A 27,571-nucleotide genomic window follows, 5' to 3' on the forward strand; every position below is an offset into this window, starting at 1 on the left:
CTCAGAGAGTTCAGTTGTAACAGTCATTGAGAGAAAATCTCACACAATGGATAGAGCTTCACAGGTGAAGGATGAACCACTGTTTGCTACTGGTTCTCAACAAAGTCCAGAGGTTGAACCAGTGAGCACAGAGGATCAGAACCTCGTACGCAGGTCTGAGAGAGTTACAAAGGGTGTACCACCAAAGAGGTACTCAAAAGAATTTGCTAACTTAGCTGTTGCATGTGTTGCTATTGTCAACAACTCAAAGCAGGTTAAAGCAGTGTCTAAGTCAGAGACAAAGACACAACAGAGAGTAGCTAGCCAAGGTAATGCAGAAGCACTCATTCCTTGGAAACCAGACAACCAGAGAGGTACACTGGTGGAACCAGTGGTGGGGAGTTCCAAGGGTGGAACTGAAACAACAGGGGACTGTTATGTGTACAACAACTGTTTGTTTTCTTCTCTGGATCATGTTTTGCCTATTGATGCTTTTGGGGGAGGTTGTTGGATAAAAGCAGCAATGCAAAAGCCAGCTCCAGATGGCTGGAATGCAAAACAGGATGTTGTGGTTTGCAGATGTACTGTTGGCAAAAAGGAGGAGTCTATTCTCTGTACTGAGCACCGGATGTTAGCTCAGAGTGTCATCTGACCTGTTCTGGATGCACAGGGGAGGAGCTGTGACTCTTCTGATGGAGTCTGAAGGGTGCAGTCACGTTTTCTATGTACTGCTGAATGACAGGAATAAAACATGTAAATAGGACTCCTGTCTGTCTCATTTCCCCTCCCTGGGGAGAATGCAGGGAGGGAGAGAAGCAGAGAGAAGCAGAGGGTGTGTTCTCTTCACATCTAATGAGGAGAATCGCCGGTTTACGACCTAGCCTGCCGCGAGTAGCAGACGGAAGGTAAACAAGTATCTAGCTCAATTGCCCGGGGGAGGTCAGTTTACCTCTGACTGTGAGCTGAGATACTAACACATCTAAGTCTCCCTAGGCTGGGTAAACATTGCGTGACCAGGTGGCGACCTTCCCAGGGACAACCAGAAAGGAATAATGACTCATGACAATGTGTTATGGAATGGAAATTTGGCCACAACTTTATTAACCTTTCAAATATAGGAAGACCTTGGCTTCGTCATTGGGCGTGTTTCCCTCCCAGCCCCCCAACCAGGGGAACTAGGGCTCCTCAGTGTAAATGGGATATGGGGGTGCCCCGCAAGACACATGTGGACGCAGGCAGCCCACCCCATATCCCCTCATGCAGGGTAGTTCACTGACAATCTTTCAGTGTATGGCCAGTGACACCCTCATGATGTCAAGCCCCTTCCCAATCTCAATGTCAAATTAGCGCCCAGGGAAGATGGGGAGCCAAGGGACTCTTCAAAGGGACGTGGGCTAAATTGCAGCTACGCTACAAAGTGAAAGGTAGCTGCAAGCCCATTGCCTCTTAAAGACCAGCTTAAGGAACAATCCGTGATGGGTTAATTGCTTCCATAAAGAAAAGGGGGGGAAGTGCATAAAAGGTCTGACTTGAAAATTCATTTTATGCACACCGCTCCCGTTGCTCTGCAAGCTTCCAAGGTAGCTGCTTGAAGCCTCCAGAGCGCTGCGGGGACTCCTGCCACGCTCCGGAGGCTTCGGGTTGCCTTCACTGAAGGCGACTGAACGCACCTTGTTTTAGAGTGGGAGAACAAGGAAAAAAACTTTATCCCCTGCTCTTTCTGTCCCATCCCCAAATATGGTAGTCATGACCCAAACGGGCACTGTGTTGATACGGAGCTGCCACACATTCTTATCCTCCTAATTTTTCTCAATAAATTCTGCTGGCATTATTTGCTTCAGTGATTTCCTTCTCCACTTTACCGTTTGCCTGTGGTGGTCTACTGAGGACATTGTGACTGAATTCTGTCACATTATGCTTCCTCTATCACTAGCTAATACCAGAGAGGTTTGGAGCACTATGATGTGGAACACTATGACCACATCACGTCAGTAAATTATTGGTTGGGCTCAGACTCAGAACACCCTTAAAGAAAGGATAAGAACATAAGAATAATGTTTTGGATTAGCCAGCAGCCCATCTGTTCCTCCATGCTTTTCTTACAGTGGCTAATTAGGTGCCTATGGGGCAGCTTGCAAACACCACCCCTGCCGTACCCAACACCTAGCACAGCCATACCTTGGATCTCAAACACTAATTTGAGAAAAACTTCTTAAATTTCCCAGGGGCAGGATTCTTTTTTTTAAGTCATCAGCAAGGGTTTTTCAAATTTAATCATGTTACCCTCCCCAACAAAAAAAACAACCACCCTTATTTCACCACCAGTAACCCTTGTTGCACACTCATTTCCAACATAGCCCAGCCAGCATAACCAATGGCCCATCAATGAAAATGGAATATATAGTTCAATAGCACCTGAAAGGCCACCCCTGCCGCTCCTGGTCTCAGAGCTGCCCCCTTCCTGCCCTAAAGAGAGGCGCCTCCTCACACAGCCCCACGGGGGCCTGGGAAGAAGATGTCCCCAGACTTGGAGGCCCAACGGAGACTGGCCAAGGGTGAAAATGAGGCCAGCATCTTGCCCCGGGAGCAGCAATGGCAGCAGTGGGCCCTGCCGGGCCTGCATGGAAGAAAGGCTCTCCTTCAGGACTGGGCACTCAGCTTCCAGGCAGGCATTGCATACAGCAAGCACAATAAAAGCCAGCATGGTGCCTGCCTCCTTGTCCAGCTTCCCACTTGTCTGTCCATTCCAAACAGCAATGGCTGGCAGACTGGCTGGCTTGGCTCCTCGCCCGCTTGCTTGCTTACTTCAAGGCCGCCTCACCTCCTGGCAACCAGCACCCAATGGCCAGCCCCAGAGGCAGCTTTCGCTTTTATTTGCAACAAACAGCTGTGCAAGCCTTTGAAAGTCAGAAATGTGAGAGGACATCATAGGGGGGAGGGAAGGAAAGAGGGACAGAGGACAGTGTTGCCCGCGGCACCCCTGACCACAATTCAAGGCACCTCAGGATGCCAGGGCACACTGGTTGAGAACCACTGCCTTAAGAGGGTGCCTGTCACCCTCATTAGACCACGAGGGCGTGTGTGTCCTCCCCCATCGACCAAATCGCCCATGTAGAGCAAGCGGAGGCCACCGGTTAGGGAGACCCAGCCAAGGTTGCTTGCCGAGAGCCAGAGAACAAGGAAGCTCTCCACCCTTTTTCTTTTTAACCCAACATCAGGATTTGCCTGCGTGGCTTAACTTTGTCCTCTCTCTCTTTGCCCCCTCCCACCTGTGAAACGATGAGTTGTGCAACGGTGAGGTATGCTGTGCTACCAGTGCGTGAACTTATGATGCCAGAGGTGTTACCTGATTGGCCACCTGCCAGTCACATAATCATCATGCCTTCGGGGACAGAGTCAGAGAGATGCTGGGGAAGGGGTGTGCATCATTTTTCACTCTGGGATTTCTCCTCAGGCCTCTGGGTGAGCTTCATGGTGTCATTGATTCAGTCAGAGTAGGAAACTATCACCTGGCTGAAGGCCAAGAGGGAAACCTTGCTGCTGTCAATACTCGGGTGTTCACATGCTGACCCTCAATGAGGGAACTCAACAGAGGGCCTTCTCTGTAGTGGCGCCCGCCCTGTGGAACGCCCTCCCATCAGATGTCAAGGAAATAAACAACTATCTGACTTTTCGAAGACATTTGAAGGCATCCCTGTTTAGGGAGGTTTTTAATGTTTGATGTTTTATTGTACTTTTAATTCTGTTGGGAGCTGCCCAGAATGGCTGAGGAAGCCCAGCCTGATGGGTGGGGTATAAATTATGATGATTATTATTATTAATCCACTGAACAGAAACTTCACTTGTTTTGAGCCCTGTGACCAAGCCGGTGAGCATTGTCTGTGCTTGCTGAAGGCTGGTTTCTTGGCAGTGCAATAGAAATTGGCATGGGGACCATTCGCCTTGTCTTTTTCAGTTTCCGGTGGGGGTTAGTATGAGACAAAAGGAGAGGCAACAGTTATTAGAGTTAGACATACCTGCATTTAGGAAATGGTAGTTTTGGAAGGAAGGACAAGCAGGAGCATCTAGAAAGGGCTATGATGACATTCTGATGAACACAGGAATTCTTGACAGGGTTATTCTGAAGGGTTTGCCTACCTTCTGTATTTTTAATACATGCTTCACGGCAGCAGCACATTGTCTTTTTGCACTCCTGAAGTGTGTTATTTTTAAATATAAAGCAGCTTAGAAATTATTTTAAAATCATTGAATGAAGAAATGCCTTGGATTAAAACCTCTGCTTTCCATCTCAGTCCTTCAATTCTTGCTTTTGTCTGCCATCCGTTCGTCTCTACAGCCCTGTGATTTGCCTTCTCTCTGACCCTCTTTGCCATGCATATTTTCTTTTCCTTGAATCGTGGAATTATTGAGTTGGAAGGTCCCCAAGGGTCATCTAGTCCAACCCCCTGCAAAGCAGGAATCTCAGCTAGCTATGTGGCTCCTTAATGTGTGGACTGGACCACCAGGGCAAGGATATGAAAATCTGCCTCCAACAGAACTACACCACCTGTTCATCTAGGTCAACTGATGCTGGGTAAACATGATCAACAGGCAGAAGACACTGGTCAGCAAAAGGAATTGTTGTCACTCCACTCATCTTTCTTTTTATAGGACATGCTCTGCTGAGGGGGGGGAGACACAAAAATCTGTGCTCGGGGAGAGTCTAAACCCTGGTGAGGAAGGATAGAGACAGTGACTAGCCAAAAGCTCCCCCAGTGAACTTCATGGTTATGTGCTAAACACACTTTGCTTCTACAATAATCAAACTTCAACACGATTTGGCAGGGAGAGTAATCCATTCCCCTCTTCTTTCCAGAACCCACCCACCACCTCAATCAAGTGATCACATCATGAAATATCTATGAGTTTGCTCACTTTTATTCAGCCTTAGGCTACATAATTACATGGATATTATTGAATCAGGGATAGGCTGAGGAGGGAAAACTGGGATAGGTTGAGATAGGGGTGTGCATCACTTTTCACCCTGGGATTTCTCCTCAGGCCTCTGGGTGGGCTCCACGGTGCCTGCTGTGCGGGTAAACGTACAGGAGTATGAAGTGCCATTGTTCCATTCAGAGTCGGGAACTACCACCTGGCTGAAGGCCAAGAGGGAGTCCTTGATGCTGCCCTTCAAGACCCGGGGATTCACATGGCGACCTTCAAGGAGGGCATTCTTCACCCACTGGACAGAAACTTCACTTGCATTGAGCCCTATGACCATGCCGGTGAGGATTGTCTGTGCTCGCTGAAGGCTGCTTTCTTTATGGTTGGCAGGGGAAAGTATGAGAGAAAGAGAGAGGCAACAGCTATTAAGTTTAGGCATAACTGATGGACAACATTTATGACACCATTTAGTGCTGATTATTTTCTGCTGGATTCTCTGACAAACATTTTAAATCTGTAGATAGAGGGTGTAGATCCTTAATGAAAGGTTTAAGGAGCAAAGGGGATTTAACTGAATTTCTTGTGTGTGTGGACCTGAGTAGGAAGATCTGTGGCACATACATGGGGCTTCCTTGAGCTGGATGAGGACACGGTGGGATAGTGGAGATTCCAGGAATATTTACACAGCTCCTTTCCCCAACATGTATAAAGAAAGCGCCCAGCACAAAAAGCATCTCAGGCTTCCCATAGAAGGTATTGGTGTACAGGCTGGGTATGAAAAAGAAGGATAGCTTTTTTTTGCATTGCCAGATCTCACTGCCCACATTGGTATACTGAGTTTGTTCTAAGTGGTGCTATGTTGATATTTATTTTCAGTAATCTCTTTCCTGCTCAGGGGGTTGCTGGGAAATTAGGGACACCAGTTGCAGGGTGGAGAGCAGGCCTGCTTCCCGCTTACCTTTCTTCTTGCTGGTCTCTCTTGTTTTCTGTTGAGGCAGGGATGGGAGTTGCACTGTGCAGATAACATTCTCCCCTGCCTCCCAGTCGCTTGCGGAAACGATCACAGAGCTGGATGCGTTGAAGGGGTTAATTTCCTCCTCTCTCCATGCAAGAGGCTCAAGGCTTAGATTTCCTGCTGTCTGACGTGACCAGGTCACTTCCAGTTGTTCCTCTTTGCTCTCTACCACGCAGCTGATGAGAACTGGGGCTTAGGGGGTAGGATGAAAACTATGAGGGAGTCTAGGAATGCAAAAACCCATGTCAAGTCCCAAGTCTCCTCCCACCATTTACCTCCCAGCCTGCTCACAGAATCTTATCCTGCTCTGCTTGCTTCTCTTTCAGCTCTACAGCTAAGTCAGTCCAGGCTCCTCATTTAGCTCACCTGAGAGTTCCTGTCAGTCCCTTTTCTTCCCTTGAACGACTCCAGCACCTTCTACCATTGCTGAATAATCCCAGCACCCCTTTAACTAGTGTGTTTGCCCATTCCCCAGATTCCCCGATGGATCGCTTTCAACACCAGTGTGCCACAGAGAGATTTACAGCTGGTAGCACAAGTAATCAAGCCAAACTGCCTTCTGCAGAAGAAGAGAAATGGGCTAAAATAAAGGTCCTGAGTTGGACAGAAATTGTTATTTTTGAGATATGTGTCCCTGTTATCTTGGGGGAGCAAATTTTATTTACACAAGACTTGATGTTGTCCCCCCCCCCCCCATGTACCTTAATCTGTTTTGACTATTGCAATGAATATATTGCTCACTCGAATTATACAAGGGTTTCAAGATCTGATTTGAATACCAATAAATCTGATTTTCCTTTGTAAGAGTTGGAACTTCTGGATTTATCAGAGTCCGTAAGTAGGTCAGAGAGTAGACTCAAAGGCTGGCAACAAAATGGAAATGCAACCCGTATTTTATAGTGCTAGCCCACACCCAATATTCCATCGTGTGTATTCCTAGTTCTGCACACATTGTCTCATACATGATTGAACTTGGGTGCCCGAGGAGACGTCTCAAGACGGATATGAGGGTGATCCGACTGAGACACCTGTCACCCCATTGATCGCCAGGGAATGTCTCTTCTGTCCCCTAAACCTACAAAGGTCTCAGCACACAGAAACAGGCACTTACAAATGTTAATAAATGGGTATTTTTGGAAAGACTTTGAAATGACTATCCCATTTTCTGCTGGCAAATAAGCAGAAAAGTTGGAGTAGGAGAATCCAAGGGTTGTTATTGCTCTGTTTCTAAGGGTGGTCCCAGATGCCCAGATTTCAGGTACATGCATGAGAAGGCTGCAAAGAGGAAGGAAAGAGAAGCAAACTCACCTGAAACAGCCTGGGAGGAAGTCAGTGGCAGGCTGGCCCCGCAAAGGAGTCCCACAAATGGTAAGATGATCTTGGCCCACATTTTCGGATTCAGTGTGAATGGCATGTGGGCCACCAGGCCTGCTTATATAGCATCCTGGGAGACTTTGGTGAGATATGTTTCCCATCAGTAGCTCCTCCCAGACAATCCAAGAAGAGGCTATTCTGTGGGGTTCTCAGAAAGTCCTTCCAGAAGCTTGAGTGTAATTGAGATAATTTGATTGTTATTATTAAATTTGTATACCACCCTTCATTAGCAGATCACAGGCAGCTCAGAACATTAAAGTACAACATGATATCACAAAGCCCTTTATTCATGTACAACATCCCTATATGTGGAACTGACACTATTATCAGTGCTACGTAAGGTACGTTCTGGGCCATATCAGCACCATGCTTTAAGCAACTGATGTATTCAGCATGGCAGGGTTATTCCGAAGGACGTGCCACACTTCTTTATTTTTCACATCAGCTTCAGAGCAGCAAGACGTCCCCAAACTTTATCCCAACTCGTTGATCATAATATCTGAAACTACATGAGGCTTTCCCACAATCTACCTGCATTCTGCTTTCTGGTCAGGAAATATTGCTCCTCTCAATGACACATGTTCCCCAAGGAGTAGAGGAGCCCCTGTCTTGTAACATTCACATTCATCAGTAGTGGTAGAAAAACTGCTTTAAAAATGAATCTGTAAGCCTCCTCAGTAACTCCAACTCCTCTCTCTTTTATATCCAGGTTACAATCCCTGGAAAGGTTTAAATGTCATGGTTTCTCCCCAGAGAATCATGGAGGCTTGCAGTTTGGCAGGAGTGCTTAATATTATCTGTTAGATTCACTGACATTTCAAATCTCTACAGAAGACCGGGGGTCATTGTGCGTGTGGCCCCAAGTAGGAAAATCTGTGGCCCGTTAGGCTTACTAGAGCTGGATGAGGACACCGTCAGATAGCGGAGGTTCGAGAAAAAATTATTGAGGGCAGAAGGTGTTGCGGGCTTTTATGTCTCAGTGGCTGCCCTGGCAGGTGGGCTGCTGGTGCCCTTCCAGCAGCAAAGCATCCCCTCTCACCCAAGCAGGCCTCTTATCCTGCCAGCTCCTCAGGTGTCAAGGGGAACTCTTAGATGGCTACCTGACCATCTGCGTTCTGGCTGCTTGGGGATGGCGACCAAGCATGAGGATCTGCAACAGCCACCCACTCGGAGGAAGGGGCAAGTGTCCATTTCCCAACATTATATGGAAGACAACCAGCATCCCAGTCTTTCCAGAGAAGGTATTGGCATGTTCAGGTTGCTGCACAGGCTGGGTTTGAAAACCAAGGAGAGCTAAAAACATCCCCCTTGTGGGGATGTTTAGAATACAGTGGTACCTCGGGTTACATACGCTTCAGGTTACAGACTCCGCTAAGCCAGAAATATTACCTCAGGTTAAGAACTTTGCTTCAGGATGAGAACAGAAATCGTGCAGCCGTGGCGCAGCAGCAGCAGGAGGCCCCATTAGCTAAAGTGGTGCTAATAGTTTCAGGTTAAGTACGGACCTCCAGAACAAATTAAGCACTTAACCCGAGGTACCACTGTAATAGGCAAGGAAATATTTGTTAAGTAGTATCCTTCCTTCACTCACGCTAGTGAATGATGTAGCAGAGCAAATCCCCTCTATATTAACGGAAGCTAGTTGGTAGATGTTATGTACTTAGTTGATTAGGATCCAAAATGCGGCAGTCTGATTGGTCCTAGAACAATAGGATTCAGAATGCAGGAGTCTGATTGGTCCTCGAACAATAGGATCCAGAATGCAGGAGTCTGATTGGTCCGCAGGAGCCACCCAACCCAACTCCAGGTGGAAGTGAATCCGCAACCTGATTGGCCTACAGGAGAATCCCGGAATTAGCCAATCACGTGGGCGCCATTGTGTAAATAATACAATAAAGACTCACAAGTCTGTCTTTAAAAGTATAACAAGTAGTTTACTCACAAGTTGTTCACAGTACACATCCTAGAAGGCAGGCTTTAAGCTTCAGGTTGCAAACATAGAACGTGGCTTACATCCTTTGTGAGGATGGGCCCAAGTGTGGCTGGCTGAGAGCCAGCAGACAACAAAATGGTTGTGAGAATGAACTGAGAGTTAACTGAGACGATGACTGCGTGACTTGCCCTTTTATAGAACCATTCCCATCTGCTGAGTCACTTAGAGGGGGAAGAGGAAGTTAAACACCTGCCTGACAATGTCCACTCTAGGAAGCAAAGCATGTTGTAATTGACTGTACTGATGTATTACATCCCACACCATATCCCATAACCTCTGCACAGTTACCTATGTAGCTCCTTAAATGTGTGGAATGGGCCACCAAGGCAAGGATATAAAGATCTGCCTCCAATAGAAGGGCACCACCTGTTCATCTAAGTCTCCCTAGGCTGGGTTAACATTGCGTGACCAGGTGGCGACCTTCCCAGGGACAACCAGAAAGGAATAATGACTCATGACAATGTGTTATGGGATGGAAATTTGGCCACAACTTTATTAACCTTTCAAATATAGGAAGACCTTGGCTTAGGCATTGGGCGTGTGTCCCTCCCAGCCCCCCAACCAGGGGAACTAGGGCTCCTCAGTGTAAATGGGATATGGGGGTGCCCCGCAAGACACATGTGGACGCAGGCAGCCCACCCCATATCCCCTCCTGCAGGGTAGTTCACTGACAGTCTTTCAGTGTATGGCCAGTGACACCCTCATGATGTCAAGCCCCCTTCCCAATCTCAATGTCAAGTTAGCACCCAGGGAAGATGGGGAGCCAAGGGACTCTTCAAAGGGACGTGGGCTAAATTGCAGCTACGCTACAAAGTGAAAGGTAGCTGCAAGCCCATTGCCTCCTAAAGACCAGCTAAAGGAAGAATCCGTGATGAGTTAATTGCTTCCATAAAGAAAAGGGGGGGAAGTGCATAAAAGGTCTGACTTGAAAATTCATTTTATGCACACCGCCCCCGTCGCTCTGCAAGCTTCCAAGGTAGCTGCTTGAAGCCTCCAGAGCGCTGCGGGGACTCCCGCCATGCTCCGGAGGCTTCGGGTTGCCTTCACTGAAGGCGACTGAACGCACCTTGTTTTAGAGGGGGAGAACAAGGGAAAAAAACTTTATCCCCTGCTCTTTCTGTCCCATCCCCAAATATGGTAGTCATGACCCAACCGGGCACTGTGTTGATACTGAACTGCCACACATTCTTATCCTCCTAATTTTTCTCAATAAATTCTGCTGGCATTATTTGCTTCAGTGATTTCCTCCTCCACTTTACCGTTTGCCTGTGGTAGTCTACTGAGGACATTGTGACTGAATTCTGTCACATTATGCTTCCTCTATCACTAGCTAATACCAGAGAGGTTTGGAGCACTATGATGTGGAGTACTATGACCACAACACATCAGTAAATTATTGGTTGGGCTCAGACCCAGAACACCCTTAAAGAAAGGATAAGAACATAAGAATAATGTTTTGGATCAGCCAGCAGCCCATCTGTTCCTCCATGCTTTTCTTACAGTGGCTAATTAGGTGCCTATGGGGCAGCTTGCAAACACCACCCCTGCCGTTCCCAACACCTAGCACAGCCATACCTTGGATCTCAAACACTAATTTGAGACAAACTTCTTAAATTTCACAGGGGCAGGATATTTTTTTAATTCTTTAGCAAGGGTTTTTCAAATTTAATCATGTTACCCTCCCCAACAAAAAAAACAACCACCCTTATTTCACCACCAGTAACCCTTGTTGCACACTCATTTTCAACGTAGTCCAGCCAGCATAACCAATGGCCCATCAATGAAAATGGAATATATAGTTCAATAGCACCTGAAAGGCCACCACTGCCACTCCTGGTCTCAGAGCTGCCCCCTTCCTGCCCTAAAGAGAGGCGCCTCCTCACACAGCCCCACGGGGGCCTGGGAAGAAGATGTCCCCAGACTTGGAGGCCCAACGGAGACTGGCCAAGGGTGAAAGTGAAGCCAGCATCTTGCCCAGGGAGCAGCAATGGCAGCAGTGGGCCCTGCCGGGCCTGCATGGAAGAAAGGCTCTCCTTCAGGACTGGGCACTCAGCTTCCAGGCAGGCACAGCAAGCCCAATAAAAGCCAGCACGGTGCCTGCCTCCTTGTCCAGCTTCCCACCTGTCTGTCCATTCCCAACAGCAATGGCTGGCAGACTGGCCGGCTTGGCTCCTCGCCCGCTTGCTTGCTTACTTCAAGGCCGCCTCACCTCCTGGCAACCAGAACCCAATGGATAGCCCTAGAGGCAGCTTTCACTTGTATTAGGGTTGCAACAAACAGCTGTGCAAGCCTTTGAAAGTCAGAAATGTGAGAGGACATCATAGGGGGGAGGGAAGGAAAGAGGGACAGAGGCCAGTGTTGCCCGCGGCACCCCTGACCACAATTCAAGGCACCTCAGGATGCCACGGCACACTGGTTGAGAACCACTGCCTTAAGCAATGGGTGCCTGTCACCCTGCTTATATCATGCAGGCGTGTGTGTCCTCCCCCACCCACCAAATTGCCCACGTAGAGCAAGCGGAGGCCACCAGTTAGGGAGACCCAGCCAAGGTTGCTTGCCGAGAGCCAGAGAACAAGGAAGCTCTCCACCCTTTTTCTTTTTAACCCAACTTCAGGATTTGCCTGCATGGCTTAACTTTGTCCTCTCTCTCTTTGCCCCCTCCCACCTGTGAAACAACGAGTTGTGCAACGGTGAGGTATGCTGTGCTACCAGTGCGTGAACTTATGATGCCGGAGGTGTTGCCTGATTGGCCACCTGCCAGTCACATAATCATCATGCCTTCGGGGACAGAGTCAGAGAGATGCTGGGGAAGGGGTGTGCATCATTTTTCACTCTGGGATTTCTCCTCAGGCCTCTGGGTGAGCTTCATGGTGTCATTGATTCAGTAGGAGTAGGAAACTATCACCTGGCTGAAGGCCAAGAGGGAAACCTTGCTGCTGTCAATACTCACATGCTGACCCTCAATGAGGGAACTAGACAGAGGGCCTTCTCAGTAGTGGCGCCCGCCCTGTGGAACGCCCTCCCATCACATTTGAAGGAAATAAACAACTATCAGACTTTTAGAAGACATTTGAAGGCATCCCTGTTTAGGGAGGTTTTTAATGTTTGATTTTTTATTGTACTTTTAATTCTGTTGGGAGCTGCCCAGAATGGCTGAGGAAGCCCAGCCTGATGGGTGGGGTATAAATTATGATGATTATTATTATTAATCCACTGAACAGAAACTTCACTTGTTTTGAGCCCTGTGACCAAGCCGGTGAGCATTGTCTGTGCTTGCTGAAGGCTGGTTTCTTGGCAGTGCAATAGAAATTGGCATGGGGACCATTCGCCTTGTCTTTTTCAGTTTCCGGTGGGGGTTAGTATGAGACAAAAGGAGAGGCAACAGTTATTAGAGTTAGACATACCTGCATTTAGGAAATGGTAGTTTTGGAAGGAAGGACAAGCAGGAGCATCTAGAAAGGGCTATGATGACATTCTGATGAACACAGGAATTCTTGACAGGGTTATTCTGAAGGGTTTGCCTACCTTCTGTATTTTTAATACATGCTTCACGGCAGCAGCACATTGTCTTTTTGCACTCCTGAAGTGTGTTATTTTTAAATATAAAGCAGCTTAGAAATTATTTTAAAATCATTGAATGAAGAAATGCCTTGGATTAAAACCTCTGCTTTCCATCTCAGTCCTTCAATTCTTGCTTTTGTCTGCCATCCGTTCGTCTCTACAGCCCTGTGATTTGCCTTCTCACTGACCCTCTTTGCCATGCATATTTTCTTTTCCTTGAATCGTGGAATTATTGAGTTGGAAGGTCCCCAAGGGTCATCTAGTCCAACCCCCTGCAAAGCAGGAATCTCAGCTAGCTACGTAGCTCCTTAATGTGTGGACTGGACCACCAGGGCAAGGATATGAAAATCTGCCTCCAACAGAACTACACCACCTGTTCATCTAGATCAACTGATGCTGGGTCAACATGATCAACAGCCAGAAGACACTGGTCAGAAAAATGAATTGTTGTCACTTCACTCACCTTTCTTTTTATAGGACATGCTCTTCTGGGGGGGGGGAGACACAAAAATCTGTGCTCGGGGAGAGTCTAAATCCTGGTGAGGAAGGATAGGCTAAGAGACAGTGACTAGCCAAAAGCCCCCCCAGTGAACTTCATGGTTATGTGCTAAACACACTTTGCTTCTACAATAATCAAACTTCAACACGATTTGGCAAGGAGATTAATCCATTCCCCACTTCTTTCCAGAACCCACCCACCACCTCAATCAAGTGATCACATCATGAAATATCTATGAGTTTGCTCACTTTTATTCAGCCTTAGGCCAAACATGGATACATGGAAATTATTTAATCTGGGATAGGCTGAAGAGGTTGTGATGCTGAGGATGCGGTTTGCATCACTTTTCACCCTGGGATTTCTCCTCAGGCCTCTTGGTGGGCTCCACGATGCCTGCTGTGTGGGTAAACGTACAGGAGTATGAAGTGCCGTTGTTCCAGTCAGAGTAGGGGACTACCACCTGGCTGAGGGCCAAGAGGGAATCCTTGATGCTGCCCTTCAAGGCTTGGGGATTCACATGGCGACCTTCAAGGAGGGCATTCTTCACCCACTGGACAGAAACTTCACTTGCATTGAGCCCAATGACCATGCTGGTGAGGATTGTCTGTGCTCGCTGAAGGCTGCTTTCTTTATGGTTGGCGCGATAGAGATTCTCATGGAGACCCTTCCCTTTGTCTTTTTAAGATTTGGGGTGGGGAAAGTATGAGAGAAAGGGAGAGGCAACAGCTATTAATTTTAGACATAATTGATCCACAACATTTATGACACCATTTAGTGCTGATTATTTTCTTCTGGATTCTCTGACAAACATTTTTAATCTGTAGATAGAGGGTGTAGATCCTTAATGAAAGCTTTAAGGAGCAAAGGGGTTTTAACTGAAGTTATTGGGTGTGTGGACCTGAGTAGGAAGATCTGTGGCACATACATGGGGCTTCCTTGAGCTGATTGAGGACACGGTGGGATAGTGGAGATTCCAGGAATATTTACACAGCTCCTTTCCCCAACATATATAAAGAAAGCGTCCAGCACAAAAAGCAGCCCAGCCTTCCCAGAGAAGGTATTGGTGTATAGGCTGGGTTTGAAAACTAAGTATAGATAAAAACTTCCCATATCCAATGATACCATCTCTGCAGAGTTGCTCTTGGAGCAGCTAACTAGGTACGGAGCTCCTTAAATGTGTGGACTTGGCCACCAGGGCAAGGATATAAAAATCTGCCTCCAATAGAAGGGCACCATCTGTTCATCTAGGTCACCCTATGCTGGGTAAGCATTATCAACAGGCAGATGAAGGTTAGAAGGATCCTTGGCTGGAGGTGGGAATGGTTTTTAATGGGGGTGGAAATTATTGTGGGCAACACCTTGGCCCTTGCAGGGTACACATTCTTTCCTTTCCTTCTCCCATTGTTACCTTCTGATAAAAACATGCATTTAGTATTGTTCAAGAACGGTGAAAACCTTTCTGCAGAGATAAGAGGAGAATTACTGTTCAGACCTCCACCGGACTGATTGCAGTTTCAAGTTGTGTCTATAGCCAATACTAGCACCGATATCATGGCAACTGGTGGGAAAATCTTATCTCAACAGGCCATAATGGAAAGCAGAAATGAATTTCTAAATTAAGGAGAAAGCAGTCTTGAAATTGTCAGTCCCTGAGAGGATCTTAATCAATCTGGAAACAATAATCCTGCTCCCAAACCATGTTTTTCAAAGGAAAACTAAGTCCCAACTGTGTCAAGAGTTTTTACCTTCAGGTTCATTGACATTTGTTTCGTACCCAGGGACGGATAATAGACAGACGGCGTAGTTCACCCCCGCAATGATTTGGTCTGCAATGCTGAGGTATGCTATGCTACCAATGCGTGCACTTATGATGCCGGAGGTGTTATCTGATTGACCACCTGCCTGCCACTTAATCATCATGCCTTCAGGGACAGAGCCAGAGGCAAGGCACCCCAATATTGCACCTAAGGGAACAAAATAGATAGATAGACAGACAGATGAAATTCCTGGTTTTTTAATGACTTTATATTACTGTTTTTATGGGGAGGGTTATATTGCTTTATAGTTTTCATGTTGCTTAGTGCACTGTTGAAGATTTAAGCAGCTTAGAAATGATTTAAAAATCAGCAAATGAATAAATGCCATAGGTTAAAACATCTGCTTTTCATCTCAGTCCTTCCAGTCTTGCTTTTGTCTGCCATCTGTTCTTCTCTACACCCCTGTGATTTTCCTTCTCTCCGACCCTCTTTCCCATGCATATTCTCTTTTCGTGGAATCATAGTGTTACCGGAGAATCCGAGGGCTCCCTTGGGCAGAAATCAAGACACCAACCAGAGAAATTTGGAGCAAATCAGCAGCCTGTAGGCTCGGTCTTTATTGAAGAAAAACTGTCGCGACAGGACTCCCACCGCCCACAAGTTGAAGCAAGATGGAAGCCCAGAACAAAAGAAGACCCCAACTTTTATTAGCTCCTAATCCCCTAAGTTACACCCCTAGAAATACATCATATTTACATCATGACTACATTAAAAACAGGAGGGGTCGGGGGAGGGGTTGCACAGGTAATCTGAGTATCCTGACACCTGGCCGGAGTCCCTTCTCTCCCTCCCCATGAGTCATTTTCAGAAAACAAAGGGAAAGGCACAGTTTCCTGCCCCCTGAGGGGAATCCGGTCACGGTCCCTTTGTCATAGTCCGTGTTGAATACACTAGTGTATGCAGTTCATTGTGTCCTTGATAGTCTTCTGTCTGAGCCCATCAAGATGACTATCAAGGTTGCCATGTCAACTGGGAAGGGCTGCAGAGTACGTGCCTGCTCGGTCAAGGGATTATGGCCAACTGGTATCAGGCCACGCCCCTTTGATAGTCCTTGTAATATGAAGCAAAATAAAAGTGGTCCGGTGAAAATCCGATATACGGCTGATTTATACTGAATTTATGAAGAATACTGTCCTCGAAGTTCAAAGCACTTTCGCCTTTCCGGAAGCGGTTTGCAACATTTTGATTAAATCAGTCACGGTCAATTGGACTCGGAAACTTTGTATTTGAGAGCTGTCAAAGATAGAGAAGTGGGCGCCTGCTGCCTGCAGTACCTGCATGGCCGCCACAAGGGGCGCTGTTCAGTAACGCTGATTGGCTGAAACGGCAGCCGATTGACCCTGAGTTCAGACAGTTGGTCCACAAATAATAAGGATAGGGCGAGGTAGAGTGTTGCGGTCTACTAAGGGAAAATATACAAAAATAAAGGGGTTCCGTGCGGAGCTGTCAAGCTAGCGCTTCCTTATTTACGGAAGGCTTTTAGGGGATGCCCCTCTAGAAGGGACATCTCCGGGCTCGGGGAGGTGGGAGGTGTGTGTGTGTGTGTGTGTGTGTGTGTGTGTGTGTGTGTGTGGTGCTTGTGCATTACGTTGTAATGAAGGGGGGGTCTCCTGCTACAATAGAATTCTAGAATTGGAAGGGACCCTAGTGCTCATCTAGTCCAACCCCCTGTAATGCTTACTTACTTCTTCATCAAAACTTTTCTAGGCATTACAAATATAGGGCATCCTAAAACATTTAAAATATATACAAATAAGCAGCCATGTAGAATATATAATGATGAGGAATTTCACTGGGATTTCTTCCTGCTAAATAGTGCCATTTAGCACTCCAAGAGATACTATTAACAAAACCTCAGCCCCCCCCCCATGCAGTTAATTCCAGGTTAATCAAATATTTTCATTGTGCCCAAAAAGGGGGAGTAGCATGCGTTTGCGTAGCAGGTTGTAAAATGGACATTAGAAAAGGATATGTTCTACAGTGTCCAGCACATTCAAAGAACATCCACAATGTCTATCATTTCTGGGGATGTTTAAAAATCTGCCCTTGACAAAAGCTGAAGGGAAAACATTCAATCGGGCTAAGATAAAGGTCCTGAGTTGGACAGAAATTATTAATTTTGAGATATGTGACTCTGTTATCTTGGGGGAGCAAATTTTATTTACACATGACTTGATGTTGTTCCCCCCCCCATGTACCTTAATCTGTTTTGACTATTGTAATAAATATATTGCTCACTCGAATTATACAAGGGTTCCAAGTCAATACCAATTGATCTGATTTTCCTATGTAAGAGTTGGAACTTCTGGATTTATCAGAGTCCGTAAGAGAGTAGACTCAAATGCTGGCAACAAAATGGAAATGCAACCAGTATTTTATAGTGCTAGCCCAACCCCATTATTCCACCGTGTGTATTCCTAGTTCTGCACACATTGTCTCATTCATGATTTAACTTGGGAGCCCCAGGAGACGTCTCAAGACGGATGTGAGGGTGATCCGACTGAGACATCTGTCACCCCATTGATCGCCAGGGAATGTCTCTTTGCCTGATAATAAATGTTGGAAATGTAAAGAAACTGAAGGAACATTCTTTCACCTTTGGTGGACGTGCCCAAGGATTAAGGCTTTCTGGGAAATGATCTATAATGAATTGAAAAAAGTATTTAAGTATACTTTCCTGAAGAAACCAGAGGCCTTTCTCCTGGGCATAGTCGGCCAATTGGTCCCAAAGAAGGATAGAACTTTTTTTATGTATGCCACAGCAGCAGCAAGAATACTTATCGCAAAGCATTGGAAGACGCAAGATTTACCCACTTTGGAAGAATGGCAGATGCAAGTGATAGACTATATGGAACTGGCTGAGATGACCGGCAGAATCCGAGATCAAGGAGAGGAGCAGATGGAAGAGGATTGGAAGAAGTTCAAAGCTTATCTACAAAAACACTGTAAAATTTATGAGTGTTGAAGGCTCTGAAAATGAAATGAAGGGGTTCTAGCGATTAGGATAAATAAGCTTATAAAGGGAGGGATAAAGATCTGGAATGAATATTAAACGATCTTGCTGAACTAAATTTTAAAGTAGAATACAAGAAGGGAAGGCGGGTGGAAGTAATGAGAATAAGGTCGTGAAAGGTACCAATGTAAAAAAGTGTTCTTTTTTATGCAAAAAATTTTTTTTGTATTTTTCTTTTTTTCTGATTTTCTTTTTTCGATGTTTGTTGCTTGTTTTTTCTGTTGTTTTCTTTTTTGTTGATGTTAATTTCTTTTTGTGAAATCTTAATAAAATATTATTATAAAAAAAGGACGGATGTGAGGGTGATCCGACTGAGACATCTGTCACCCCATTGATCGCCAGGGCTGATCTGGCTGACCTGGCTGGCTAAGCAGGTGTCCCCCTGTTTCATGTGTGTCCCTCCCTAAGCTGCACGCTCGGTGGAAGAGGAAGACCACCCCAGATAGGAGTGTACTGGTTCTTCGGTCAAGGCTTGATGATAGCTGCGCTCCCTGTATAGATAGAACCTCCCTGATAGAACCTCCCCCTGAAATGTAGGAATCTCAGCTAAATAATTTCAGCTGCATAGTTTGTGAGAGCCCTGCCTTCTTTGCCGCTATCAGAAGAATGTCTCTTCTGTCCCCTAAACCTACAAAGGTCTCAGCACACAGAAACAGGCACTTACAAATCTTAATAAAAGGGTATTTGTCTTGGAACCATGGGATCCGTCCCTTTGGAATGACTATTCCATTTACTGCTGGCAAATAAGCAGAAAAGTTGGAGGAAGAGAATCCAAGGGTTGTTATTGCTCTGTTTCTAAGGGTGGTTCCAGATGCCCAGATTTCAGGTAAATTTATGAGAAGGCTGCAAAGAGGAAGGAAAGAGAAGCAAACTCACCTGGAGCAGCCTGGGAAGAAGTCAGTGGCAGGCTGGCCCCACAAAGGAGTCCCACAAATGGTAAGAAGATCTTGGCCCACATTTTAGGATTCAGTGTGAATGGCATGTGGGCCACCAGGCCTGCTTATATAGCATCCTGGGAGACTTTGGTGAGATATGTTTCCCATCAGTAGCTCCACCCAGACAATCCAAGAAGAGGCTATTCTGTGAGGATCTCAGAAAGTCCTTCCAGAAATTTGAGTGTAATTGGGATTATTTAATTGTTATTATTTAATTTGTATACTACTCTTCATTAGCAGATCACAGGCAGTTCAGAACATCAAAGTACAACATGAGAACACAAAATATATAATCTTCCCTTATTTCCTTAGAGGACAAGATGCAGAAATAGCAAAATGGAGAAGGAACATTGTGAACTCAATTCTTTGCTGCCTTGTGATGAGGGAGCACTGACTGGCTAATGTTTGTCTGAGCCACTTATTCTTGTACAACATCCCTATATGTGGAACTACACTATTACCAGTGCTACGTAAGGTACGCTTTGGGCCATATCAGCACCATGCTTTAAGCAACTGATGTATTCAGCATGGCAGGGTTATTCCGAAGGACGTGCCTCCTTTCTTTATTTTTCACACCAGATTCACCGCAGCAAGACGTCCCCAAACTTTATCCCAACTCGTTGATCATATTATCTGAAACTACCTGAGGCTTTCCCAGAATCTACCTGCATTCTGCTTTCTGGTCAGGAAATATTGCTCCTCTCAATGACACATGTTCCCCAAGGAGTAGAGGAGCCCTTGTCTTGTAACATTCACATTCATCAGTAGTGGTAGAAAAACTGCTTTAAAAATGAATCTGTAAGCCTCCTCAATAACTCCAACTCCTCTCTCTTTTATATCCAGGTTACAATCTCTGGAAAGGTTTAAATGTCATGGTTTCTCCCCAGAGAATCATGGAGGCTTGCAGTTTGGCAGGAGTGCTGAATATTATCTGTTAGATTCTCTGATATTTCAAATCTCTACAGAAGACCATGGGTCATTGTGCGTGTGGCCCCAAGTAGGAAAATCTGTGGCCCGTTAGGCTTACTTGAGCTGGATGAGGACACCGTCAGATAGCGGAGGTTCGAGAAAAAATTATTGAGGGCAGAAGGTGTTGCTGGCTTTTATGTCTCAGTGGCTGCCCTGGCAGGTGGGCTACCAGTGCCCTTTCAGCAGCAAAGCATCCCCTCTCACCCAAGCAGGCCTCTTATCCTGCCAGCTCCTCAGGTGTCAAGGGGAACTCTTAGATGGCTACCTGACCATCTGCGTTCTGACTGCTTGGGGACAGTGACCAAGCATGAGGATCTGCAACAGCCACCCACTCGGAGGAAGGGGCAAGTGTCCATTTCCCAACATTATATGGAAGACACCCAGCATCCCAGTCTTTCCAGAGAAGGTATTGGCATGTTCAGGTTGCTGCACAGGCTGGGTTTGAAAACCAAGGAGAGCTAAAAACATCCCCCTTGTGGGGATGTTTAGAATACAGTGGTACCTCGGGTTACATACACTTCAGGTTACAGACTCCGCTAACCCAGAAATATTACCTCAGGTTAAGAATTTTGCTTCAGGATGAGAACAGAAATCGTGCAGCCATGGCGCAGCAGCAGCAGGAGGCCCCATTAGCTAAAGTGGTGCTAATATAGATTCAGGTTAAGTACGGACCTCCAGAACAAATTAAGCACTTAACCCGAGGTACCACTGTAATAGGCAAGGAAATATTTGTTAAGTAGTATCCTTCCTTCACTTATGCTAGTGAGTGATGTAGCAGAGCAAATCCCCTCTATAGTCACGGAAGCTAGTTGGTAGATGTTATGTACTTAGTTGATTAGGATCCAAAATGCAGCAGTGATTGGTCCTAGAACAATAGGATTCAGAATGCAGGAGTCTGATTGGTCCTAGAACAATAGGATCCAGAATGCAGGAGTCTGATTGGTCCACAGGAGCCACCCAACCCAACTCCAGGTGGAAGTGAATCCGCAACCTGATTGGCCTACAGGAGAATACTAGAATTAGCCAATAACATGGGGCAAATTGTGTAAATAATATATATAAAGCAGACGTTTTGGGGGAACTTCCATTCCTCGCCTATATGAGCTGAATAAAGAGCATGAAATCCACACTCAACTCCGAGTAAATTTCAGTAGATTTGTTTGAATCTCTACAAGATGACTAATCCAATCTGACTTGCCCAGATGGATTATTCCTGGTGTCCCCTTTTCTCCCTCTGAAAATAAAAGGAAGACCTTGGCTTAGGCATTGGGCGTGTTTCCCTCCCAGCCCCCCAGCCAGGGGAACTAGGGCTCTTCAGTGTAAATGGGATATGGGGGTGCCCCGCAAGACACATGTGGACGCAGGCAGCCCACCCCATATCCCCTCCTGCAGGGTAGTTCACTGACAATCTTTCAGTGTATGGCCAGTGACACCCTCATGATGTCAAGCCCCCTTCCCAATCTCAATGTCAAGTAAGCGCCCAGGGAAGATGGGGAGCCAAGGGACTCTTCAAAGGGACGTGGGCTAAATTGCAGCTATGCTACAAAGTGAAAGGTAGCTGCAAGCCCATTGCCTCTTTAAGACCAGCTTAAGGAAGAATCCGTGATGGGTTAATTGCTTCCATAAAGCAAAAAACAAAAACAAAACAAAACCTGCACAAAAAGTCTGACTTGAAAATTCATTTTATGTGAATGGTAGTGTGTTGTTGTTGTTGTTTAGTCGTTTAGTCGTGTCCAACTTTTCATGACCCCATGGACCAGAGCACGCCAGGCACCTCTGTCTTCCACTGCCTCCCACAGTTTAGTCAAACAAATGCTAATGAGCAAAAAACATGGAGTAGCTAGCATGAAACACCTGTTTCCAAATACTTCCTTAATCAGTGTATTGCTGTAAAGCTGTCAGGGGCTGGCCAGCGTTGGATGCCAGAGACTGGTCTGACTCTGACCAGGAAGAAAGACAGTCCCAGACAGAGCAGCCTTTAACAGAGGAGGAAGAGAAGAACTGGGGGCCCCTACCTTCAAGATTCCCAGTAACAGGGAGAATAGCAGATTCAGTAGTATCACAGTTGGAGGTTGAGGGAAATAGACAGCCCTGATAACTTTGCTATGTAACCAGGAGGGAGGGAGTGTCTGGAAGGCTGTGCCTTTGAGAGCAGCGGTGATGCTGCTCCTTCCACTCGGATTAGGAGGGAGGAAAGGGTTAAGGAGCAAGGGAAGCACAGGGGCAGGATGATGGGGAACTGGGCAGGAGACTCAGACTGAGCAACTGATGTCTTGAGAGAAGTTGGCTCGATGCCACTCTGTGTTATTGTAAATAAATGGACTATAAACCTGTCGGAGGCTCATTAGTTCTTATCAGAAACTTCCGTGCATGCCTGACAAAAGCCAAACACAAAAAAATTATTGCTGTCTGTTCAATATACGATCTATAAACATTTTTAAAACCATGAGACCCTGCTCATGTAAATAATCAATTCCATCAATACAATAAAAGTTGTATTGTAAATACTGAACATAGATTACGACCAGGGGAACCTTATATATAAAGGTGCCGTTCAAAGACAATGATTCCTTCAGGTCTAAATTCACATCTTGACCTGGGTTCTTATATTTAAAGGTTGTTTAATAAGCTTAGCCCCTTTTATGGGCATTTGTATCATAACATTTAGCTAAGCAGTATTTGGCAACATTTCCAGTCTGAATGGTAACAGCATACCTTTAAGGTGTGCTTCAGGTGTAACCAACAGACTTTGTGTTCTGGTATAAGTCTGATACAAGAGAATTTCATATTAAGATCAGGGCACCAGAAAATATTTTTTCAGTGAGGCTCCTTTGATAATAATATTGGTGAGCAACAATTATTCATCATTTCAAGTGATCTACCGTATTTTTCGCTCCATTGGACACAGTTTTCCCCCTCCAAAAATTGAGGGGAAATGTGTGTGCGTCCTATGGAGCGAATGCAGGCTTGTGCTATAGCCGCGCACAACCCCTCCAGCAGGGAGAGGCTGCACGGGGCTATGGCTTCTTTAGCTCCACGCAGCCTCTCCCGGCAAGGAGGAGGAAGCCAAAACAGCCAGCACGATCCATCCCGCTCGCTGCCTTGGCTTGTGCCATAGCCGCGCACAACCCCTCCGGCAGGGAGAGGTTGTGCGCAGCCGGTACACAGCTCTTTGGGGCTGGGGGGGGAGATTTGTTTTTATTGATTTCCCTGTCTAAAAACTAGGTGTGCCCTATGGTCCGGTGCGCCCTATGGTGCAAAAAAATACGGTAATTATGGCAATAGTATTTTTTGGAGTATTTTTGATACATCTTATGTTGGAAAGACGTGCTATAGGCTAGCTACTCCATCTATCTTTTACTCAATAACATTTGAGGCTGATTACATTGCCATTCCCATAAATTAAATTTTCAAATCAGCCTTTCCATGTACATTTTGTTATTTTGCTTTAGCTTATGCATACACACCATGTTTTTGTATTTAATTGCTTTCAATGCAGCCTCAGAAAATTCAGGAAAGTTGATGTGTATGTTATTCCTTTCTCACTAATGAGTCTAGTCACAAGGGAGTGGAGGAATAAGGTCAGAGTGTTCCTTCTCTGTTTTGCTAATTGTGCAAGGACCATTTCATTCTTTGCCAGATGCCAAGTCACAAGGATCTTCAGCCCTTCTCCAAAAGGAAAGCAATGAGGGAACTAATAAAGATCAAGACACATTGTCTTCCTTTGCATTTTCTGGTATCTTAAATTTGGACTTAAGTCAGTAATAATGTACTACGCCATTTATTTCCAGAGAAGTTGCCCTGTTTGCAGCATCAACAAAGAGCCTCGGGATGCTTTAAAACGCAACACATTCCTACGTTTAACCAGAAAAAACTCCCATTACAGTGGTACCTTGGGTTAAGTACTTAATTGGTTCCGGATGTCCGTTCTTAACCTAAGGTACTTTTTATGGGTTAGCAGATTCTGTAACCTGAAGCGTATGTAACCTGAAGCATATGTAACCCGAGGTGCCACTGTAATGCATTAATACATGAGCATTTGCTTACTTTTTACACACCATTGCTGGCTAAAGGACGCAGAAGAGGAGAGAGAAAGAGAAAACAAACTGTTTGCTCCCCACTGATGAAGAGACACCGTGTCTCACGCCCTTTCCCTACACATCCACCCTCTCCTTCTTTGAGCCTTCTCTTTAAGCCAGAGGTTTTCAACTTTTTTGAGTCCATGGCTCCCTTGACCAACTACATTCTTTCTTCGGCACCCCTGTGGGGCTCAGAAGCCCATTTATGTCAACCTTGCCTGCAGAGCTGGCAGCTTCTCACCCTTTTCCACACACCCTCCCTGGTGGAGGGTTCCCTCAGCCTCCTCTCCTATCTCCTCTCCTTGGAGGTAGCCGCTGGTGACGCTCCTGGTCTCAGAGCTGCCCCCTTCCTGCCCTAAAGAGAAGTGTCTCCTCACACAGCCCCACGGGGGCCTGGGAAGAAGATGTCCCCAGACTTGGTGGCCCAACGGAGACTGGGGAAGCATCTTACCCAGGGAGCAGCAATGGCAGCAGTGGGCCCTGCCGGGCCTGCATGGAAGAAAGGCTCTCCTTCAGGACTGGGCACTCAGCTTCATGTTCACCTGGCGCCATCATAATACACCTTTAGGCGCCTGGCAAAAATGTCCCTCTTTAACCAGACATTTGGTTGAAAAAGGATGGAGAGTTTCCTTGTTCTCTGTCTCTCGGCAAGCAACCTTGGGTGGGTATCCCTAACCGGTGGCCTCCGCTTGCTCTACAGGGGCGATTTGGTGGGTGGGGGACGACACACACGCCTGCATGATCTAAGCAGGGTGACAGGCACCCATTGCTTAAGGCAGTGGTTCTCCACCAGTGTGCCCTGGCACCCTGAGGTGCCTTGAATTGAGGTCAGGGCTGCCGCGGGCAACACTGGCCTCTGTCCCTCTTTCCTTCCCTCCCCCCTATGATGTCCCCTATGATGTCCTCTCACATCTCTCACATCTCTGACTCTCAAAGGCTTGCTCAGCTGTGGTAAGAAGATCTGGTCCCACATTATAGGATACAGTGTGAATGGCATGTAGGCTACCAGGCCTGCTTACTGTATGTAGCACCCCGGAAGACTTTGGTGAGATGCTTTCCCACTCAATCCCTGTAACTCCACCCAGAAGAGGAATCTCAGCTAAATAATTTCAGCTACATAGTTTGTGAGAGCTACTGATGGGAAACATAAAATACATAATCCTCTTCCCTGACCTTCGTTAGAGGACAAGATGCAGAATTAGCAAAATGGAGAAGGAACACTCTGACCTAAAACCTTTGCCGCCTTGTGGCCTGTGCTTTCCCTCCCTTAAAAAAAGTTTAGGAGTTCTCTCATTTTGACTCAAGAAAATCATGATTTTATAGTTCAAATCAGGAAAAATAAATATAGTAAATGGACAAAAGTACAAAGATTCACAAAATGTTTAGGGGTATGTGTACCCCCAGAAAAGAGCACTGCTTGTGGCTATACTCAATAGTGAAAGGTTTGGGCAGTAAACCCCAAGGAATAACATACACCCCATCTGCCCCAAATTTTCTGAAACTGCCATAGAAGCAATTAACCCACCATGGATTCTTTCTTTGCCCTGAAACGTCCCGATTTAAGCTGCTCTTAAAGGGGTAATGGGCTTGCAGCTACCTTGCACTTTTTGTGTAGCTGAAATTTTGCCCATGTCCCTTTTAAGAGTCACTTGGCTCCCCATCTTCCATAGGCGCCAACCAGTCATTGAGTTTGGGAGGGGGGTTGATGTCACAACACACTGGTAGGAGCTAGGGGCTGTGAATGAACTGCTTCTATGAGAGCACCAGCCAGATGCAGTGCAAGGTCTACAACTCTCTGCTGGACCTTCCTGTGAACCTGCAGGTGGTCCACACCCTTGTGGTGGTTTCTGTTGCCATTCCACCCTAGACCTCCTTGTTGCCATCTCCAGAGCTGGGTGCACCAACTGCATGGAGGACCCAGAGGCCAAAGGGAAAGTCTCAGACCTTGGGAGTGGCTGGCTCTGCTTGTCCCCATCTCCTATTCCGCCAGCACCATCATCAGTAAAATATTTAATCGGGCAACAGCTTTTTTCTCCTGCCTTGCCCCCCCACCACCAAGTCTAGAAGCCTTTCCCAGACCCTGAATTTGAGAATAGCAGAAGCATCTGGGAAGAGAAAAGAGGAATTCAGAGATATTTTTTTTAAAAAAGGTTTTGTAAGTTGCATGTCCTTTGAGAAACATTTTATCCTTTTGCGTGGTCTGTGGTTAGTTTTGTGATGGTTGTTGTTGTTGTTGTTAAGATTTCTATATCGCCCTATACTCGCAGGAGTTGGTGGTTCATAGGATAAAATTACAATAGAAAAACACCAAATACATAAGCAAAATAATGAAAATAACCTTATAATCTGGCCAGAACACGTTTTAAAAGGGCATTGGATAGCAACCAACCAAAGATCTGGTTAAAGAGGAACATTTTTGCCTGGTGCCTCAATGTGTATAATGGAGGGCCATTAGCAACACAAGAAAACTCCTTTCCCCCCCTGCCCTGAGCTGTGAACAGAGGCAGGGATTTCAGTGATGGGGTGGGGTGTTAGAGGGGACAGGAAAAGGCAGTTTTTGAGCAAGGTTTGCTGGGAAGAAGCAGCAGGACAGGAGCTGAGCTCCATCTTGGGCAGGCAGGCTGAAGGATGCCTGCGCTGCTGCCCCATGAAATGACCATGCTGTAAGATTTGTATTCCCACCATGCAGACAGGAGGTGTAAAAGGGTGAATAAACCATATTTCTTAAACCTAGAATAGTCTCTACTGCGTTTTCTATTCCTCCAAAGGGACACAGACCCTGTGTGAGTGCCAGGGACCCCATGGACTCTTGCCCCCACTCGGCAAAGAGAAGGGCAGGCATTCAACTTTTGTAACAATATTTTAGGTCACACCATAGATTTGTATAACAGCATTACAATATTGGCTGTTTTATTTTCAGTTTTTTTTTACTAATGTGGCTGCAGGGATCTGTTTAAAATGAAGGGGTTCCCAGCAACCAGCCTTCTTAACCCCAATCCGGTTCTTCAAGCTGCAATGCATGGAGTCAGGACACAGGATGTAGGCTTGTATACAGGGGTACCATCATGCCCTCAGGATTGTGGGTGCCCACAGCCATAACATGGAGGTGCAACATCACACGCACATGCCTGCACATAGTGCTCATTGATTTTGTGGGTGCCCAGTCCCTGCAAATTACATTATTGTGCGTGCCCAAGCACCCACGCCCCCCTGGAGTTGACTCCTATCCTTGTATATTTCCTTCTCATTCTTGCTGGTGCTATTATGATACCCCATACAGGGCCATACCCATGTATTTTACAGGTTTCCAATTAGTATCATTTTTTGGATTTGAGCCAGAAAACAATTCTGCCATATTTGTAGGTGAGAAGATGGGAAGGAGGAGATTTCTGCAATTTTTCAGCAGGAGGGAAA

At 46.2% G+C, this 27,571-nt stretch overlaps 1 gene segment (V, D, J or C); it reads right to left on the bottom strand.

Moving 5' to 3' along the window:
- Positions 1-4,876: 4,876 nt before the first annotated feature.
- On the bottom strand, positions 4,877-19,362 carry LOC308572196 (Ig mu chain C region-like). The segment is given in 3 exons: positions 19,051-19,362; positions 5,861-6,109; positions 4,877-5,277 (listed from the first exon to the last, which is right to left on the bottom strand).
- Positions 19,363-27,571: the final 8,209 nt, after the last annotated feature.

The sequence above is a fragment of the Podarcis bocagei genome, assembly GCF_964188305.1.
Source record: "Podarcis bocagei genome assembly, chromosome: 13".
Classification (NCBI taxonomy): Eukaryota; Metazoa; Chordata; class Lepidosauria; order Squamata; family Lacertidae; genus Podarcis; species Podarcis bocagei.